At 55.5% G+C, this 16,319-nt stretch overlaps 1 protein-coding gene across 3 annotated transcripts in view; it reads right to left on the bottom strand.

Annotated features, from left to right (window-relative positions):
- The window catches only part of Elfn1 (extracellular leucine rich repeat and fibronectin type III domain containing 1), a 65,969-nt gene extending 55,582 nt beyond the window's left edge, over positions 1-10,387 (bottom strand). For 2 of the 3 annotated variants that reach the window (XM_029476994.2, XM_029476996.2), the window contains exon 1: positions 10,151-10,387. The gene's annotated coding sequence lies outside the window, so the exon portion shown is untranslated. Of the gene's footprint in view, positions 1-6,284; positions 6,320-10,150 lie in introns of those variants that run through there. The other variant, XM_029476995.2, reaches the window with a different exon arrangement.
- Positions 10,388-16,319: the final 5,932 nt, after the last annotated feature.

Here is a 16,319-nt window from a genome sequence, read left to right as displayed (position 1 = left end):
ACACATGTCTTACGAGCCTCTCTCCAAGACAGCTACCGGTTCCCAAGAATGTTCACCCCATGTACCACTATTGCCAGCTCCCACAGGAATTCCAAGAGTGGGCACATGCACCCCACTTCCACCTCTGAAGCAGTAATGGACATCAGAAGAAAGCAAGACTCGCTTTCCAAAGCCTCTTTCTCCTTAGGCTGTGTTCCTCATCTCACTCACACAGATAAGAAAGGTTTCAATTTATAGAACACTTTTCTCTATAGGAACTCGGCTCCAATTTAAGAAAATTACACTTCATTTATTGGAGTGGGCAGGGCAAGCACACGACGACACAGCGCCCATGCAGAGGTCAGAGGACAGCTTGCAGGAGTCGGGTTTTCCCCTTCCACCACTCGGGTCCTGATGACCGTAGTCAGGCTGGGCGGCAAGTGTCTTTACCCACTGCGCCATCTTGCTGGCTCAGCGCCAGCCATTCAAGCAATGTCAAAAGAGAAGTCACTGTTTCTCCATCACCTGCGTCGCCAGCCCAGATCACAAGACTCACAAGAGTTCTACGCCTACTCAAGCCTCGAACATACTACTCCACGACGGGGCACAGGGAGCGGTTCTTCATTTAGTCTCTTCCTCATGTTGAAACAAGGTCCCTCTTTGCACATCCAGTGTACCCTGGGATGTACAATCCTCCTGCCTCAGCCTCTGCAGCCTCACCATGACTGGTTCATAGAGGCCTTTTAAACACTCAAGTCAACCTGGTGTCTGGGATGCTATGCGTTCCAGAAGTTTCCCTGAGCTGTGAGAACAAGAACCAACTCTTCCTAGGAACGTCAGCCCAGGAGCAGCTGGAACCCTGTGCCCGGCTCTTTTCTTTTCTTAGCCTGGGTGATCGTCCTTGATGGCCTTGCTTTCGGCCACCACAGGACCCCAGCTCTTGTTCCTTCTTTCCGCCCTCTCTTACATTCTTACCTCCACAGGGCACAGAGGTGCCACCCCCAGAATGTCAGTGTCCCACAGGACAGAGCGTCAAATGCAGGGAACTCTTTTAAGGGGTCCAGCACCCTCGCTCTTTTCTACAGACACACTGTGATGATCCATCCAAATTAGCCCTAACAGGGGAAGTTCTAGCTCAAAGGACCGGAAGGGACCCAGGTAAGACACACCCTGCATCAGACACTGTGCCCTCTCCACCTCCCCCCAGGGCAGTCCCTCACAATACTGTGCTTCAGTCCCCAATGTCATCCAATGCCTTAGACCCATTCGACAGATTAAAACATGGAGGCACAAGGAAGAGGGTATCTACTCGCAGGCCACATGGCTGGCAAGGGATCATCCTTGAGCTGCAGTGCCACACACACACACTTTCAGGGGCCCCTGGTTGTAGGAAACAGCAGTAACTCTAATATAGGTGTCCCATGAGATAAACACTGGATGGGGGTGAGGTTCATCCCTCTCCTGGGGTCCCAATAAGCCAGGGTTAAGGAGTTTTGAGGATTATAGCTCTCTCAGGGATAGCATCTAGGGAGCCCTGATGCAGTTAGGCAACGGGAAGGCCCCTTAAACCCCACTTAACATGAGATGGTCAGGAACCAGGATCGAAGGCGGGTCAGGAGCGTCCCAGTCCATCAGCTGGTGCTTTCCTGGCTCAAGGCTCTGGCCTCCCAAGGATCACACCCGGAAAGCCTCAGTTCCTCTGACATCTATATTAGGGGCACAGTGAGGACAGAGGGGCAGGGCTGTTGCTGTCCAGCAGGGCATGGCTACTGTTCTCACTTCCTACCACAAGCCCACTCATTAGCACTCACGGTGTACCCTGGAGGGGACTTCATCCCTTTCGACATGCCATCCTTACTTTCTACCTGGCCAGTGGCCAGCCAGGGCTGCCCTCATCCCTGAGTGTGTGTGTGTGTGTGTGTGTGTGTGTGTGTGTGTGTTGAGACTGCGTGGCAGCCCGTGCGCACTAAACCAGAGGAAGTTAATGACTAAGAGTTGCCGGGGTTTGATCCTACTGAAAATAAATCTGGGATCTGTCAGTAAACACAAGCAAGTCCCAGGCTGTCAATCATGCCTGGGCTTCCCACGATACGCAGGATTCTGTCTGGACCCGACAGCTTCCAAGGCAGACGTGTTGTTGCCAGACTGTATGTGTCTTGTGGGGACAGGCTCTCTGAGCCTCTGTTGTCCTGTCAGCATTGCCTGGATGAGAGAAACGCTTTCAGAGATGTACGATGGGGAGAAGAAGGCCGACATGTGCTTCTGAGACTAGAGGGCTCTGGGGGACAGCATAGGCAGTGAACCCTCACCTCAGTGATGGACACCTATAGGCAGCGGCAGAGTTCCCATCAGCCAGCCTGGGAATCTGGCTGTGTTCTCATGTTCAGTGAAGAAGTAGGTGCTGGGGGCAAGAGTGGTCTGATTGCTCTGTCTGCTCTGACCTGGGTTCCTATCTGGGCCTCAGTTTCTCCATCTGTAAGATGGGAGGATTGCTTTGCAAGTGGAGTTGGGTTGCTAGGCCTGGTGGATGGAAGTTTCCAGGCCAGCTCATGCCTTCCCACCCCTATTTTTCTAAAAATTTCAGCTTCTCTTTTGAGGTATCCAAGGCCTTGCAGATGATGGCCCTGGCCCTGCCTGGGTCCCAGAATCCCTTCTAATTGTCTCTTCCTGTGACTGGAGTTCATCCCGAGGGGTGATACAGGGAGACTCTTGTCCTCTGCATGGAGACTGTAGGGGACAGCAGATATCTGAAGACCACATTGGAGGGTTAGCTAATACCTTCCGACCCCTGGCTAAGGTCATGCTCCTGCCCCATTTCTTTTCTGCAGACCACACTCTTCCATATTGGGAGCCCTGGACTGTCTCATAAGAGAGGGGACCCTGAGAGATGGGTCACAGTGGTGGGGACCCCACCGCAGACCAGCCTCAACCCTTGGCCAAGTGGATGGGGAAAAGGGCTATAGGGCAGTGGTGTCAGAGATGATCAGCTCAGCCAACCTTGGCTCAGTTTCCCTCCCTTCCAAAGCACAGAGGAAGCAGGGAGCCGAGCTCCCTTCTGATTCTGTATTTGCCTAAGGAGGCGGGACTGGCCTAGGCCTCCAGTCTTTTTCTAACAGTAAGGTCCTGGCTCACTGGAACACTGGAACAGCCTGGCTCACTGAGACAGCCCTGCAGGGAGGAGGTGGCTCTCAGCCTCTAAAAGTTTAAATCCTACAGCTCATGGCTCCTGACCTTGGATGGTCCTAGACCTTTCTGGAAAATGAGGCCAGATCAGTTGATCTCCATCAGAAAGAACAACGTTGGCTGTCCTGTCTCCCACTCTCCAGACCGCAGCCTCATTCCCAGGCTCACTCTGCTCTGTACACAGTGGGCTGAGATGGCTGGGAGTCCCAAGCTGGTCCTCAGCTCCCACATTCTCTCCTCTCCAGGAAGCTGACCTATAGTCTCAGGAAGGTCCTAGAGTCAGATGTCCAGATAGGCCTGCAGGGGGGTACCTGGAGCAGTACCCTACTTCTTGCTCATCTCCAGCACAGATGCAAGAGCAAAGCAGGTATCCCCAACAGCCTGAACAAATAGCCACCCCTCCCAAGCTGGCTTGCTGTGCAACTCTGAAAACCATCCTATGCCTCTCTGGGCCTCCTCTCCTTACATGAACCTTAGGAATGGATAATGCCCGAGTTCCCTGCAGAGGGGCACCTGTCATCAACTACCTCAACAAAGACTCACTCAAGGCCAGGTGATAGTCTATGCATTGTTGGGAGAAATTAAATCCATGACAGAAAACAAAAGATGAAGAACAAAGGGGGTGGAGGGTGACAAACATATCGGTATCCAGTGTCTGTTGTCACACATCATCGCTTCCAAGTTTACACCCGGAAATTTACGGCCCCATCGCCTGCTCTGGAGACCTGTCTCCCACCTGTCACTCAGTGGCATTTTTTCCCATCTAGCTCCCTCTGTCCCCATCTATGTGACACCCATCCTGATGGCGACAAAGCTTAGCCTCTTTCAACTGAGAAATATGAACCCATGGGGCCAGGTCCGCTCTGCTCGTAAATACAATATCTGAGGCCACAGTATCTGAGCCTTGTCACTTAGAATAGTGATCTGAGCCTTGTCACTTAGAATAGAGTCTCCTACAAATGAGAACTGGGCTCTTGGGGGAGGGGGAGGACATGGTCCAGGGGCAGGGTCTGAGAAAGACTTTCTGAGTGTTCATGAAATTTCCCTAGAATCTAGAGGTTGTGTCTAGATACTGGAGGTAGGCAAGGGGCTTGAGAGAGAGTGCACACGCACACACACATACACACACACACACACACACAGAGGTGGGGTGGTCCTACTGTGTTCTTTGGTCCAACTCTGTCAGAATTTTGGTCCTACTAACCCTAGTCTGAGTCAAAGGAATAGATAGGTTCCATGATTCAAATGCCAGGGTTGAACTCACAGCTGCTCTAAGCCCTAGCTTGGGACTTTCCAGGGGGCCTCAAACCACCTGTTATTTGGGGGTGGGGTCAAAAGAGAAATGGCTAGCAGATTTTTCAACCCCAAAGTGTGGGGAAGCCCAGAGCCAGGATGCTTTGGGGGAAATCAGCGCTTTTCAGAGAGGGGAGGGTCCAGAGGACTGACCTGATCCCTATCTCTCCCCTAGCCAGAGGACTCTGCTCTCTCTCCTCTTTTTCAGAGTGGGAGCCCCATCTAACGTGCCCACCCCAGCCGTCCTCGGAGTCTGCTGTATCATGCTGAGTGATGCACACCTAGAAGGCCTGGGGGGTGCACCAGGCCTTTGGGGAACAGAGAAAAGAACGTAGCTACAGACCTCTCCCACCTGGAGACCCTGAGGGCTTTCTGCTGGGCACAGCGTAGGGCAGGGGTGAAGTGGGGGTGGGGTCTTCAGACCTCTCAGGAAAGAGAAAGATAACGCTCAGGTCCCAGCCCCCTGAATCCAGAGATATCATCCTATCCTTAGCTGTTGGACTTTAACCCTCAATCTTTGGTGACTAGGGCACATAGATGGGGTGGGGACTTAAGAATCTCTTTTTGATACTTCTGTTGCAAGGTTGACAGCTGAGGCCAGTGGAGGCAGAGGGATGAGATTATTTGTGGCTTTTCAGTGACACAACCCCAATTTGCTCACTGCCTCTTGGGGCTGGGTGAGGGTTCTTTAGAATATGTCTTTAGGAGAGATAGAGGAGCGGCCATGCTCTTTGTACCTGTTCCAAGTTCTGACACCTTCCAGAATTCCTGTCCCCAAAGATCCCAGTCTGTCCTGGGAATGGTTCTCTCAGTAGCTCTCACAACAGGGGTTAAGGGTCAGGTGTCAAGCCAACAGCTCTGTCTAGGAACTAAGCCCCTTGCTTTCCTCTGCCCCAGGCTGGAGAAAACAACTCCAGATTCATCTTTGGAAACCCTTAACTTCTCTAAAAGTATCATCCTGTTCCCATTTTACAGATCGGAAAACTGAGTCTCAAAGACGTCACATGCCTCAAGGTCGCACAGCCTCTATGGAGTGGGGGTTGGAGGGGAGCATACTTTTGGTCTCAGATGTAGTCTGGTCCTGGGGAGGATGGAGTATGAGGATGGCTGTAAACACAGCCTGGGACACCCTCTGGCACTAGCTTAAGGAAGAAGCAGGCTAGGAATGAAGGGAGATCGCTTTCACAGATTCCTAACCCCAACCCCTGGATGGACAGCTATGAGGACATCTCCAAGTTTATGGAAGGGTCCACCAAGTTCCTGGCAAAGTCCTCAGCCCCCACGCTAGGGTTTTGATCCACTGCTTCCGAATGCAGACCCTGGCCTCGCTGATGTGCAGCTGAATAGTCGCAGGTGCCTGGCCAGGAGCCGCTCCAACCGTGGGAAGGATGACAGACAGGGTAGGGATAGGGTCAGGGACTCGGGTGAGGAGGTGCGTGGACCGCAGGAAGGTTTCCACGCAGGGCAGCGGCTGTTGAAGGGTCGGTGGTACTGGGGAGCAGGGCTGGGTGCACGCAGCTCCACTTGAGCCTGAAGCTGCGGCAGTGACTCTAAGGCGACATCAGGACCCCTAGTCACTGGCTCTGTGGGACCGAACCGGTTCGGATTCCTCTACCGCCAAGTTGCTACAACTTTACCGGCAGCACCACTCCGGGTTTGTGCGCGGGGCCTGGGGCGCAGCCGGGAGGGACAGGGGCTCACGCTGCGCGCTGGGGTGAGAGAAGCGCAATGTCGCCAGCCAGTCCTCCACGGAGTGGCCGGGGTCTCGAGCGCCCAAGCTCGGCTTCGGGCCATGCTGCGCCGCGAGAAATCCTGAGCTTCACGCTTACCTGCCCGGCCCGGCTCGGCCGGCGTTCCGGGGCTGCACCCGCCACCACCACCGCCACCGCCGCCGCCGCCGCCGCTGCCGTCCTTCAAGCTCTAAGTTCGCTCTCGGATTGAAATTCCTCCCCAGCTTCGCCCATCGATCTGCGCGCGAGCCCCGCCCCTCGCCGCGCGGCCGGGGGGGGGGGGGTTGGGGGGGCTGGTTCCCGCCGCCCGCCCTCCCTCCCCTCCCCCGCCCGCCCGCCCGCCCGCCCTCGCCACCAGCCGGCTCCCTCCACCCGCTCCGCCGCCGCCGCTCAGTCCGGCAGCGAGAGCCGCGCGCCCTCCCTCCTCCCAGCCTCCCGGTCCCCTCTGCTTGGATTGCCCTCAGGATCCTGCTTGCCAGAGCTGGGGATCGAGGAAGCTCCATAGGGTATCCTGACAGCCCTTTCTGAACGTCTAAGTAAAAGGGAGGAGGGGCATCTGCTGCCTCAGCAGGGGCCTCGCACGACCCCCTCACCACCAAACACACCAAGATCTCTTCAGGACCCAGGTCTTCCCAGGGATCTGGCCCAGATCCCGGCCAGCTGGGACTTAGGGGCGCAGACCGACGCTCCGGGCTCTGACCTCCCCCTTCACTCACTCACTCACTCACCCCAACCTCTGCCAGGACTTGAAGGGCTGGTTCTCCAGCACCCCTCCAGCTTAGCCAACCATTCCTGATGTGCGGCTGCCTGTGAGGAAGCCCCAGGAGAGAAACCGAGTCAGGAGAGGCTTGCCTCAGGCCATGGGGCCCAAGAAAACCCAAGCCCCGGAGCTCTGTGGACTCCTTACTCTGGACAGTACGACTCTGACAGCGTCCTCGATAAATTCTGTTCGCAGCCCCACTGGTGCCTCTGGCAGATCCAGTCTCCCCACACGGCCCATCTCTTCCCCACGCGGCGCCCCCTCCCCATTTCCTGTCCCCCGCCCGCTCCTGATTCCCGGCCTCAGTACCCCCGGCACGCTCTCTCCCCGCTCCTCCGCTCTTCGCCAGCAGCTGGGCAATTCACCGAGCATACAAAAGAGTTGACTCAATTCAGAGGCAGAGCAAATCAAGATAAATCCTATAGTGTGTGGGGACCGAAGAAGGAAAGTGAATGAACGCCAATAGCACCAACCAGTCCTATGTATGGACTGGTCCTGCTCTGGGGGAAGGGGGGTAGCAGGGCTGGGCTCCCTCATGGCCTGGGCACCTATAGGAACTGAAAGGAGGTAGTGGGCTCTTAGCTACCTTCCCCGTGCCAGGCCTTCACGCACTGGCTGAACTTGGAAACTGAAGACTATGTGCCCTCCTAGTGCTTACCGAGTGGGGTTCCCGGGAAGGGACAGCCAACATGGTCAAAGACCAGGTAGGGTCAGGATAGACCCTAGAGAGCAGATGTATGTAGTTTCCCCATCCTGGCCTCCTGACATGGCTAGGGTCCAGGACAAGGGTATTACATGGATAAATACTGCTAGCTTCAATGTTCTAGGCCACGGCTCATGGACCTAGGGTGGGAGGTATAAGATACTCTTCCCTCCCAGTTGTATCTAAAAGGGGTCCCAAGCAGCTGATCTCCAGGGACAAGATTATGCCTGTAGTCTCCTGGTCGCTCTTGGATGGTATTCTGGGTCTGGTCAGTTCTGTGTAGGGGTGGGGACAGGAAATAAGAGGGGCCAGCAGCCCCTACCATCAGTCTCTGAAAGCAAACTCAAAGACAGGGGTCTGACTCCCCATATCTCTAGGTCTCCCCTTGGCCTGGTTCCCCTAACACTGCCACAGGTCTGGTAATCATCTGAGATCTGGGATTACTGTGGTAGTACAGTCCCCCTAGGTTCACTCGTCTGGATTTTGCTCCTCTGACCCCTTCCACAAAGAATAAGCAAACCGAGGTCCAGGTTCCCAGAGCGCCCTTGACCAGTACAACCCCACCCTCAAGGTAAGTTTGTGGCTTCCCAGGGTCAGCCATCTGCAGGAGGGGGTGGAAGGTTCCAGGAGGTTTTCCAAGAGGGAAAACACCGGTAGTTCTTCCGGTGGAAGGGTCCCCAGGATATCCAATGTTGGAGTACCCAGCTGTCGGGGTGGCAAGACTGAAAATTAGGGTTGACCAGTAGAGGGTCATTCAGACCCTCCAGGTCACGTCCCCCAATCTCCCAGCTGCTCAGCTGGTTGTAACCAAAATCCGGGAGTCCCTTGGGGCCGCCCCTCCCCCGGAGCCGGACAGATCGGGCCGTTTGCTTGTAAGCCATTAATTCTATCACAGAGACGCCGGCGCCGCCACGCGAGGACATCTGTCAGGGACCCATCACTGTGTTCCACGCCCCCTGCTCTCCCCAGACCCAGAGAAGCGGAAAAGATGCGCCACCTCAGCTCTCCACGCTCTGAGGTTGCTGAAGCGGGCTCGGAAGCAAAGAACCCGAAGGGGGCGGGGCCCCAGCACCCTTGGGACAAAGATTCTCCCAGCTGTTCGGAGAGTGGCTTCTGCAACCTTCTATCCCAGACAGGAAGAAGTGCCCAACTCCCCCTGTTCCACAAATACTAGTGCCCACTCATACTCTGACCTGAGCCTTGGGGTGAGGTGGAGAGAGGGCACGGAATCCTCCAGATACCTCAGGGTGTAGGAAGGAGACACTGGGGGGTGGGGCAAGAAGACACTGGCTTCTTCCCTCACAGGGAACAGAGCACTTCACCTCCAAACCCTTCAGGGATCTTCGCAAGCTCTCCATAGAGAGCTTGTCTGCTCACCACAGCCCCTAGGCAGCTGCTGGTGAATGTGTCATGCGTGGGCGATGGGTCGCAAGGACTCGAAACTGGCTGGGGATGATCCCGTTCATGCCTAGCAGGCTGGCCCGGGAGATTTCACCCCCATCCCCTTGTGTGTATGGGGGTGGGATGGGAGGTGCAGAAAGAATGTTTAGATGTTGAGACGTCGACCTGGGCTCATGACCCCAGGTGGTCACAGTTCAGAGCAGGCTTGTCTGGGAAGAGAAAAAGTTCCCAGTGGGAGGTGACACCTCAAAGTCTGAGGGGAATGAGTGGAAGAGAAGGAGAGGGCAGGCGACGGAATGGGATCCATGAAAACTGAGGAGGGTCAGTCTCTGGCTGGGGTCTGGAAGCACCTCGCAGCCAGTGGTTTTCCCAGTCCCTACAGGCTCTTGTCAGAGGCGCCTATTAATAACTAGAAGCCAGTTCCTTCCAGGGAGCTGGACAGAGCCGGGGCACCCGGCTGGGGTGGGGTGCGGGTCTTACATTACCCTCCCCACAGCTCCAGCGCCTGGAGACCAGTGTGCAGAACGAAGGCGAGGTCCCACCACCCACTTTTTCTCCTCTTTGAACTACGAGTGGAGGTATTCGGACTGGGGGGGGGGGCAGCTTCTGGGCCAACTTGGGGCACTAAGGCCGTCCCATGCACCCTACAGCAGACCGACCCCACCACGGCCTAGGCAGCACGCTCAGCAAAGTTTCGGGTCCTCGGTGGCACTTCCTAATCCGAGGTGGGGGCAGGGGACCCAAACCCGGGCGCTCCGATCGGCGGAGTCGGGAGGGAAGTTTGTCCGGCCATAGATCGGCGTTCGAGAACTTCGGGTTTTGTGAAGGCGGCTGAGTGGGGGGCGCCCTGGAGCCTCAAACGCACCGCATCTGAAACCCCACGAAGAGGGGACTCGGTCCAAGTGCGGACGGCTAGGACAAGGCGAGGGGGACTGAGGCGATAGGGGCAACCAGGGCTGCGGGAGCCGTTGGGGACTCCCGCGCCACCCGGGAAGCCGGCGAGAGCGTATCCTTCCTGCCCCTCCCCCTCCAGGGGCGGGGACCTGTGGACCCCACGTCTGCGGCAGAGGGGACCCCGACTCGCTGCACACCCCTTCCTACCTGAACGGGGTTGTGGCCCCCAGGGCTGAAGGCTCGATCACCGGCTAGCAGAGCACGCGCGCCGAAGTCCCCGGAGCGCCGCGGTGGCGGTGGCAGCGGCGGCGGCGGCGGCTGCCCCTGCTTCCTCCTCCTCTTCCTCCTCGGGGTTCTTGCTGGCTCCAGACAGACCTCCTCCCCCTCCCGCGTTGCCCGCCCCTCCCGGAGCCCGCCGGGCTTGGGGATCGGCCTCTCGCCGGGAGCGGAGAGGAGCCTGCGGGAGCCGGGCTGCGGCGCTCACTGCGTCAAGAGCCGGGGACCGCGCGATCGGAGCAGCCCCGGACCGGCCGGGCAGGCGGGGCGGCCGCGGCGCCGGCGACGCCGAAGGGGCCGGGCGGCTCCGGCTCTCGAGCTCGGGAGCGGGCGCGGCGGCAGCGGCCGCGGCGACGCGAGGCGGTGGTTCATTTTGTGAGCGCGAGGCAGGTCGGACGTGGGAGCCGCGCGGGGAGGGGACCGGAGCAGGGGCGGGGGCCGCTGCACGTCCATAGGTTGCCCCGGGAGGGGATCAAGGCTCCCTGAGGGGAAGTTGGCTGGAGCCAGGGAGACATCTCAGGACGCCGCAACACAGCCTCGCCTCCTTTTCCTGGCTTTGCCTGCGTCTCCTGCCCGCGTCCCAAGCCACTGAACTAAGAGCCGTGGAGCCCAAGTCCCCGAGTGTCATGGGGTTGGGACCCTTCGTGGCGATGGGAGGTGGGTACGAGAGGCAGAGATGTGCACGCGCGTACAGTCACGCCTGTGCACACACACGCACCCGCAGGAAGCCATGTAGAAGTTGACCCCGAAGTCAGACCCTATGTAAGCGCGCGTGTCACAGCTCCACCCGCAGGGACGATTGTTTCACGGGGCGGGCGGCGGGGAGGGGAGAATCAGAGATGGTACAAGGTTGTCAGGCCCTCCGAGATGCAACATTCTCTCTTTCCACCAGGGACTTGCTCTCTCCTAAGGTCACCGACCCCCTTCGCAGTCCCTCCTCTCTGCATTGCATGTCACCACCCCCTTGGGCTGAGAGACCGGGAGGCGTGAGATCAGCCTGGCACCTTCCCATTCCCGGAAGGTTCCCAGTAGTGGATTCCCCTCCCACTAGCCTCTGTGTGTGGTGTGTGTGTGTGTGTGGGGGGGGGTTAATGTGTGATTTCCGGGGATCCAAATCGTCCCTCTGGGGCTGTCCACCCTCCCACCCCCCATGGTTCCAGGAACACTGACGGAGCCCTCTGGTATCCCATTCCCTACCGCGCCCCTTCCCCAGGCGGAAGCTTTGGCCTTGGGTTGAAAATCAAAATCAAGTTCAAGAGCGCCCTCGCCGGGCTAAGGCCTTGCGCACAGCTTTTCGAGCCTCCGTGCGCTTGCGGAGCTGAAGGACCCCCTTTGGGCAGAGTGGGTGCAACCCTTTTTGGACGCCTCCTCCGAGCTGGAGCACTCTCAAGAGCTAGGCTTCGGGACACAATGCCAACGAAGGCAGGGAGAGGGGACTGGAACCGCAGAGTGCAGCCAAGTATACATAGTAAGGGGCGAGGAGAGGCTGGGGGCGGGGACTTGTCCCTTGGGTTACCAGACCACCAGGGACCAGCATGGGAATAGCGTGAACCTTGGAGCAGCGCGGCCAGAGGACCAGGAGCGTCCCCAGCTCGGGTCCTGTGTCCTGTCCTGCGACTCGATCCAGCCTGCATCACCGGCAGGCAGCCCACACTTGGCCGATCCTAGGCTTTCCCCAGCCCCATTTTTCCTTTGGAACCCTGAGGAGTGAGATTCCAGTTAGGGTCGGAGGGTAGAGGAGGGTCTATCGTCTTTCGAGTGGATTCTTAGACACAGAACATGGTGGTCAAGGACAGAGCTGTGGGTCTACCCTTGCTCAGGGTACCCAGACCTCAAGAGAATCCAGCCGGGACTGAAGGCTCCAAAGCCTGCTTTTAGGGTAGCTTTCGCTGGGCCCTTCAGAGCCTAGCTGTCAGTAACAGATTGTTCCACTGCTTGCCCCCCCTGCCCCCCAGCATTCTGGGTTATGACTTCTCCGGGAGAAATGCTGCCCTTAGCCTGTCCTATATGTCCACTCTCACTCCTCAACACACACACACACACACACACACACACACACACACACACACACAGAGCTCAGCCAAGATGATGCACCTTAAAAAAAAAACAAGCGAGGCACCCCTCAAGCTGGGAAGGCCACAAGCTAACCCCTGGCCAGAGCCACAGGGATGAGGCCAGAGCTTTCTCCTGGTTCTCTCATCTCCCGCCCCACCCCCATTCCTCCCTTCCTCTCCCATTCTCCTGAGCCACGTCACTAGCAGGCATGTGTACATGACCAGGGTGGACACTATGTATGTTGCACCCACACGTTTGCAGAGCAGGTTAACACCTAACGGGCACACCCCATAATTCACCCCTTAGCCCACCCGCAGGAAGTTCACACACATCCTTGCTGCGGCCGCCGCCCCCCTCCCCGCAACCAGGAACCCTACCAAGAAGTTATAGAGGAGGGCTTTAATCGCCAAGGCACCCCACCCTGCTCCAGGGTTGCACATACCCCCGGTCCATACCTGAGCTTCTGTAGTGGTGTGCGACTGCAAACATCATTCCAGAAAGGCAAAGATGTCTATCCTGAGGTCTATCTGACAGCGAGAAGAAAGCCCTCCCTCTCTTTTACCTCTTTGCCACCTCCTCCCCCTTTTCTACATCTGCCTCCCCTCTCCCTCCTCCTCCTGTCTTCTTACTCTGTAGCTCAGGCCAGCCTGGGACTCCAGTGTCCAGGTTTAGACCCCTGAGTGCCAGAACTATAGGCATGTACCAGCAGGCCCAGCTTACCCTTGGCTTTATTATTATTATTATTATCATTATTATTATTTGCTCCCAAACAGGTTCCTGCATATACATCTACTGACAACACACACTCATGCAACATACACAGGCCTCCTTGACAAGGTTGCCTATAGACTGGGCCAGATGCAGCCATGACAGCTGTCTTTCCTGAGTTGAGGGTGAGGGGCCTAGAACAGTCTGAGAGGGGTGGGCCCTCTCCAATTGGGCACACATGGGACCCCAAGCTAGAGCTGCCCACATGATTTCTCCAGGCTGACCAGAGGCCAGCCAGCAGGTCGAGATAACTTTCTATCCACTGGTTCAGTGAGATCTTACCTTCTGCAGAGAGCTGGAATGTGGAAAAGCATTTCTACACACTACAAAAATAAAAATGCCTACAGAAAAAATGGTGTCCATCCCTCCAATACCCAGAATTTCACAGTTCCATCCACAACCCCCAGAAGAGCCCAAAGCCACAAAAGAAACACGAGGGCCAGTTTCCTCATATATAAAGAGCTCTTACAACCCAATAAGAAAAAAGTTGGCAAGGACACCAAAAGTGGACAGAGATAACTAACAGAAAAGGAATGGGGAAAAGGGTCTCTTGACAAATGAGACATCACCACAGGAATGCCAGGGACAGCTCAACATGACGTTTCACCCCCAAAGGGTAGCAGGTTTCACAGCTACTCTGAGGCCACAGTAGACACTCTGGGAACTCTTGTGAGAATGTCCACATTCCGCGAAGCCACACACCCTTGTGCCTGGCATGTTCTTCTAGGAATGTGTCCTCTAGATGCTTGTCACGAATGAAAAGTGATATATGACTCCGTGCAAGGTTGTTTGCTGAGGCACTGTGTGTGGCAACAGCAGATTGGAAGTGTCCTAAATACCCACAGATAAGGGAGGGCTGAGATGCTTCGCAGCACAGTCAGCAGAGCTGTGTGGCCAGGAGACAGAGACTGGATGCTCTGAACCCAGCTCTGTGGCTCCCCTCTTACTTACCCATGTATTTTCTTGGGCTGAAGACAGAAGCCAAGACCTTGCATGTGCTAAGCCAGCGGTTCTCAGCCTTCCTAATGCTGCAACCCTTTAATACAGTTCCTCGTGCTCTGGCGATCCCTGACCATAAAGTTATTTTTGTTGCTACTTCATAAATGTAATCTTGCTGCTGTTACAAACTGTAAGGTAAATATCTGTGTTTTCCAATGGTCTTAGGGGACCACTGTGAAAAGGTCATTCTATCCCCGAAGGGGTCGTGACTCACAGGTTGAGAACCACGGTGCTAGACAAACGTGTTTGCTGAGCCCTTCAGTGGGGGATTCTAGGCAGGGGCTCCACTGAGCCACGCCCCCAGCCCCTCATTGGGGGATTCTAGGCAGGGGCTCTACCTCTGAGCCACGCCCCCAGCCCCTCACTGGGGGATTCTAGGCTGGGGCTCTACCTCTGAGCCACGCCCCCAGCCCCTCACTGGGGGATTCTAGGCAGGGGCTCTACCTCTGAGCCACGCCCCCAGCTCCTCACTGGGGGATTCTAGGCAGGGGCTCTACCACTGAGCCACGCCCCAGCCCCTCCCTGGGGGATTCTAGGCAGGGGCTCCCTTAGCTACTTTTTACTTTTTATTTTAACACAAGGTCTCAACTAAGTTTGCTGTGCAGGCTTCAAACTCACTCTGAAGCCCAGACTGCGATCCTCCTTATTTACTCTCTGGAGTAGCTGGCCCGACCTGCCTGTGCCAGCAGGCCCAGGTTCAAGACTTTCTTTAAAGGAGGAAAAATAGCAAGGACCAAAGCAGTTTATCTAGTCCATGATTGTTTTGCATCTGTTTACAAAAGGCGGGCAGGAAAGGACATTGATGTTTGCTCTGTTCAGGAATTGCTTCTCTAGCTAGTTCGTGTAGGTTGGATGGAGGAACAAGATTTTACTTTTAAAATTATTCTTCAACCATGTGTGCTGTGCAAATCTTTAATCCCAGCACTTGGGAGGCAGAGGCAGGCGGATCTCTAGGAGTTCTATCCTGGTCTACCTAGGAAGATTGAGGCCAACCAGGGTGACACAATGAAACCCTGTCTCAAAAAAAAAAAGACATATTTATTTATATGGACAGCAAGCTGCCTTCTTCTATGATCAGCTATGATCCCAGTGCTAAGATCTCTTTCTTGTATAGATTATATTAATTCATTTATTTATTTATGGGGAAGGGGACACCTGCCATGGGGACATGTCAAGGTCAGAGGACAACTTGCAGGAGCTGTTGTTGTTGTTTTTACTTCCACCGAGTGTAGTGGGGAAGATCAAACTTAGGTAGTCAAGTATGGCAGCGAACTTCCTTACTGGTTGACTGGCTCCAGTACTGTAAGTTCTGACAATGTGTACATGCACCGTAACCTCCACCCTGGTGACCACATCAACAATGCCTCTCTCTCTCACACACACACACACACACACACACACACACACACACACACACCCATGGAACTGATGTCCCTGGATGGCTCTAAACATTTGACTGTTACATGGACTTTTCCTGTCATCATACAATAAAAATGAAAATGAAAACCCCTTTGGCTGTTGGTTCTCTCTCCCCATCTTTATGGTAACGGGGGAGGAGGACCTTTCCTGCCCCACTTCACAGGTGACAGGGCCGAAGTCCACAGGGTGATCACAATTCCTATATGGAGACATCGTTTAATGTATTCAACTTGAGGTGCTGAGGAGACAGCTCGACTGGTAAACGTGCCTGCTCCCAAGCCTGATGACCTGGGTCTGAGCCTCAAGACCTACAGTGCAAGTAGAGAACAAACTCCAGAAAGTTGTCATCTGATCTACACATACACACACACACATACACACACACACACCACACCATACATAGCATTGTGTGATCAGGACATTGCACCACTTGGAAAGGAAATTCCATACAATTGTTATTAACCCCACCCACCAGTTTTTTAATTCAGTGGACCTGACTGTTCTGGGTCCTTTCTGTGAATGGAATCCTTTGCAGTGTGGTCCCCTGTGACTGGCTTGTTTTACTGACCATCGTGGGTTTTGAGGTTCAAATACAAGAAAGAGGAGGCCATTCTTTTTCATTGCTGAGTACTCTAGTCCACGGGTGAACCACACTCATTCATGTCAAATGAAAAGTATTTGGGTGACTTCTGTGTGGCCATATGGTCTCATTTGCTCTGTATAGATACCGAGCCCTTGAGATGGCAAATCGCAGGATACTGAGTTCAACCATCTGAAGAACCTGCAACCTTTCCCAGAGGGGCTCAGCATTCCCAGCGCCTTACCTTGCCATTTCCGATGATGACCATCCTGGAGGATG

Source organism: Mus caroli, unplaced genomic scaffold (genome assembly GCF_978045245.1).
Source record: "Mus caroli unplaced genomic scaffold, Mus_caroli_1 scaffold_4, whole genome shotgun sequence".
Lineage (NCBI taxonomy): Eukaryota > Metazoa > Chordata > Mammalia > Rodentia > Muridae > Mus > Mus caroli.
The sequence above is the reverse complement of the archived record's forward strand: the minus strand, read 5'-3'. Positions and strand labels throughout refer to the sequence as shown.